Genomic DNA, 4,742 nt, shown 5'->3' with positions numbered 1-4,742 from the left:
CTGGAACTCCATTAACAAATATATTGATTTGGACCCCATTTACCATCCTTTCAGAAACAGAACCAGAAATGATATCACCCACCACAACAAACCAAGACACATAAATAGCAAGTGGGACAGAACAGCAATGCTTCATCGGTGGCTCACTGATGATCTTACCTCGCATGGTGGCGAAATGTCTGACTTACAACCTGATGCACCACTGCGTGGATCCCCCCGCCCTACCATTCTCAACGTGTATCAAAGTCACTTGCAAGGCACTTTCTCTTAAGGCAGGTAGAGGTGATGCAGGAAATGTTCAACTCTTCTACCTGCCTCAACAATGAAAGCCTGTCCCCAGATCGTTAACTTCAACCTGAATGGACAGACTGGTCTTCAGTTTAATTCTTATCTGAAGGATGCCAGCTCTAACAATGTATCATTCATTACTGATGCGCTCCATAGTTAATGCTTTGTTCACTGAACTGCTAAATATTTACTAAATCAGAGATTTGCTGTCCTTTCTATAGTTTTTTTTTCAATTCATTCATGGGACATGTGCATTGCTGGCTGGACAAACATTTATTGCCCGTTCCTTGTTGTCCTCGAGAAAGTTGTGGTGAGCTGTAGTCCTTGGGGTGCAGGAACACCAATGGTGTTAAGAAGGGAATTAATATAGAAACATACCAAATAGAAGCATACATTATAGAAACATAAAAATAGGCTGTTCAGTCCCTCAAAACTGCTGCACCATTCAATAAGACTGTGGCTGATCTGTTTATGTTTCGCACTCCACCTTCCAAGCCATCCTTGATAACCTTTGATTCCCTGCCGAGTAAGAAACGATCTAACATTGTTTTTACGGATTCCATCTTCACAACCTTCTGAAGCATAGAGTACCAAAGTTATAAAATCCTCTGACAACAAAATAATCTCCTCTTCTTGCTCTAAAAGGTTGTCCTCCTAATTTTAAAATAGTGTTTCCTCATTCTGGTCTCACCCACAGGAAATATCCTTTCCATGTCAACCTTGTCAAGACTATTCTGAATCTTATGGAATTCAGTAAAATCACCCCTCACTCTTCCAAAATCCAGTGGATTCAAGCCCAATCTGTCTAATCTGTCCTCATAAGGCAACACTCCAGGTATCAGGAGAAAGTGAGGAAAGCAGATGCTGGAGATCAGAGTCAGACAGCGTGGTGCTGGAAAAGCACAGCAGGTCAGGCAGCATCTGAGGAGCAGGAGAATCAATGTGAAGAGCTTATGTTCTTCACATTGATTCTCCTGCTCCTCGGATGCTGCCTTACATGCTGTGCTTTTCCAGTGCCACACTTTTTGATCCTCACTCCAGGCTTCAATCCAGAAAATCGTCTCTGAACTGCTTCCAACACATTTACATCCTTCCTTAAATAAGGAGACCAATGCTGCAAAAAGCAGCTGAAACGTAGTCTCATTAATCTCCTATATAACTGAAGCATATCGTAACTTGTATCCCATTAGTCTTCTTGATTAATTGCTGTACTCACATACTAACATTTTGTGACTCATGCACTAGAATCCCTCAATTCCTCTGCACCTCAGAATTCTGCAGTCACTCAACATTTACATAATCGTCTGCTTTTTCATTCTTTCTGACAAAATGAGCAACTTCTCATTTTCCCACATTTTCCAGATATTTGCCCACTCACTCAATCTATCAATATCAGTCTGTAACCTCATAATGTCAACCTCACAACATACTTTCAGGCATGCCTTGGTGTCATCTGCACATTAGCTATGATGCCTTTGCATCATTGATGTAAATTGTAAATAGCTGAGACCCTGGCTCTCCACTCATTACAACTAGACAATCAGACAAAAACCCATTTGTACACACTTATTGTTTTCTGTCAGCCATCAATCTTCTATCCATGCTAATATGGAACCCCTATAACTGGAGCTTTTATTTTCAAAAATAACTTTTGATTTTTTTTATTCATTCTTGGAATGAGGGTGTCACTGGCTCGATTAGCATTAATTGTGGCACCTTATCAAATACCTCCTCATCTTAAAATACAAAATGTCTACAGGTTTCCCCTTTATTTACAGTACATGTCACTCCTTCAAAGAATGTCGATAAATTGGGTAAGTATGATTCTTCTTTTAAAAAACCATTCTGACTGCTCCTGATTACCTTGAGATTTTCTAAATGCACAGCCAGAATCTTTTTCATGATCAATTTTAACCTCTTCCCCACAAGCAACATCAAGCCAACTTAGTCACAGTTTCCTGTTAGCGATTTTTGAAGGCTTATATTTGTTACTTCCCACTCAGAAGGAGAATGATGCACACTGATCTGACCTGCTTTACAGAGTTCAAAACAATTCTCCAGCATGACCAATACATTCATTTCCAATTATTACTCCTTAAAATTGATTTTCCATTTGGAAAATCTGATGAAACATTTTTAAAATAAAGGGTGTTTTGGAAAATTAGCAGGAATGCATCCATTAACTCAATAGACCACCTTCTCAAATGTCCAAGGATGAAAACTTTGCGATGACAATATAAATCAACAGAATTAGGCCATTTGGCCCATCATGTCTGTGTTGCCATTTGATATGTTTCTCAATCTCATCCTCTTAACTTCTTCCTGTAATCTTTGATTCTCTTACTTATCAAGAACCTGTTCATCTCTGTATGAAATACACTCTAAATTTGACCTTCACAGCCTTCAACAATGAGTTCCACAAAATCAACACCCTCCAGCAGAAAACTTTCTGCCTTATCTCAGTTCTAAAGGATTGTCCCTTCACGCTGAATCTGTATCCTCAGGTTCTAGTCTCTCTTATTAGCGTAAACGTTTTCACAACGTCTACTCCATCGAGGCTTTTTGCTTTTCTATAATAGTCAGAATAGTGAATGCCTTGGAAGGGAGCTAGGAGGCAGTGGTGTTCCTACATATAGAACATAGAACAATACAGTGCAGAACAGGCCGTTCGGCCCTTGTTGTTGCGCCAACCTGTGAACTAATCTAAGCCTCTGCTACCATTTCTACTCTGAGTAGAATCTAAATGGCTTCTACATATCACGTGGAAAAGAATCAGAGAACATATAACAAAGACATCATGTTTCCAAGATCAACGGTATTCTCCCCCACACTTTCCTTAAAGTGCCATTCTTTCTTCTTTCAATTACGTTTTGAAACCTACATTTCATTTGACTTCCAAAGCCTTTTCAGACAGTGTCTTCCAGGGCAGAACAACTTGTAGAAACAAATGAATTATTTTATCCTTCAAAGCTCTTTTGCTATTTATCATCAAATTCTTTCCCTGGTTATCGCCCCTTCTACCAGTTGAAACATTTCGGCCCTATCCATCAAAATATAGTATTGAAGCACCTCACCACTCCAAGGAAAACAATCTCAGTTTCTTTAAAATCCCAATCTAGTCCAAGTCTCCCCAATTTTGCGAATAAGTCATGAGGAGCACTTTATCAAACACTTTTTGCCTAAGTCCATGTACATGTCATCTATTGCACTAATTTATAATAACCTTTTCCATTACTTCATTAAAGGCACTGGTCGGCCAAGAATTGTCTTTAACAAATCCAATTGACTTCATTTATTAGTCCAATTTTTTTCCCCAAGTGACAATCATGGTATTCTGCATTATAGGGTGTAAAGGTTTCCTCATTACCAACATTATGCTAAGTGTCTGAGAGATACTAAATTTATTGCATTCCATACTTTTGAGAGTTCAACATTTGCCACCTTCTAACCCTTTTGTACCATACCTTATAGGTAAAAACAATGACTACAGATGCTGGAAACCAGATTCTGGATTAGAGTTGCTGGAAAAGCACAGCAGTTCAGGCAGCATCCGAGGAGCAGTAAAATCGATGTTTCGGGCAAAAGCCCTTCATCAGGAATGCAGGCAGAGTGCCTGAAGGGTGGAGAGATAAATGAGAGGAGGGTGGAGGTGGGGAGAAAGTAGCATAGAATACAATAGGTGAGTGGGGGAGGGAATGAAGGTGATAGGTCAGGGAGGAGGGAGGAGTGGTAAGTGGAAAAGAAGATAGGCAGGTAGGACAAGTCTTGGGGACAGTGCTGAGCTGGAAGTTTGGAACTGGTGTGAGGTGGGGAAGGGGAAATGAGGAAACTGTTGAAGTCCACATTGATGCCTAGGGTTGAAGTGTTTGGAGGCAGAAGATGAGGCGTTCTTCCTCCAGGCATCAGGTGGTGAGGGAGCAGTGGTGAAGAAGGCCCAGCACCTCCATGTCCTCGGCAGAGTGGGAGGGGGAGTTGAAATGTTGGGCCACAGGGCGGTGTGGTTGATTGGTGCGGGTGTCCCAGAGATGTTCCCTAAAGCACTCTGCAAGGAAACGTCCAGTCTCCCCAGTGTAGAGGAGACCGCATCGGAAGCAAAGGATACAATAAATGATATTGGTGGGTGTGCAGGTAAAACTTTGATGGATGTGGAAAGCTCCTTTAGGGCCTTGGATGGAGGTGAGGGAGGAGGTGTGGGCACAGGTTTTGCAATTCCTGCGGTGACAGGGGAAGGTGCCAGGATGGGAGGGTGGGTTGTAGGTTGGGGGGACGGGGGGTGGGGTTGGACCTGACCAGGTAGTCACGGAGGGAGCGGTCTTTACGGAAGGCGGAAAGGGGTGGGGAGGGAAATACATCCCTGGTGGTGGGGTCCGTTTGGAGGTGGCGGGAATGTCGGCGGATGATTTGGTTTATGCGAAGATTGGTAGGGTGGAAGGTGAGCACCAGGGGAGTTCTGT

Source organism: Hemiscyllium ocellatum, chromosome 15, assembly GCF_020745735.1.
Source record: "Hemiscyllium ocellatum isolate sHemOce1 chromosome 15, sHemOce1.pat.X.cur, whole genome shotgun sequence".
Taxonomy (NCBI): Eukaryota; Metazoa; Chordata; class Chondrichthyes; order Orectolobiformes; family Hemiscylliidae; genus Hemiscyllium; species Hemiscyllium ocellatum.
Note: the sequence above shows the minus strand (reverse complement) of the source record.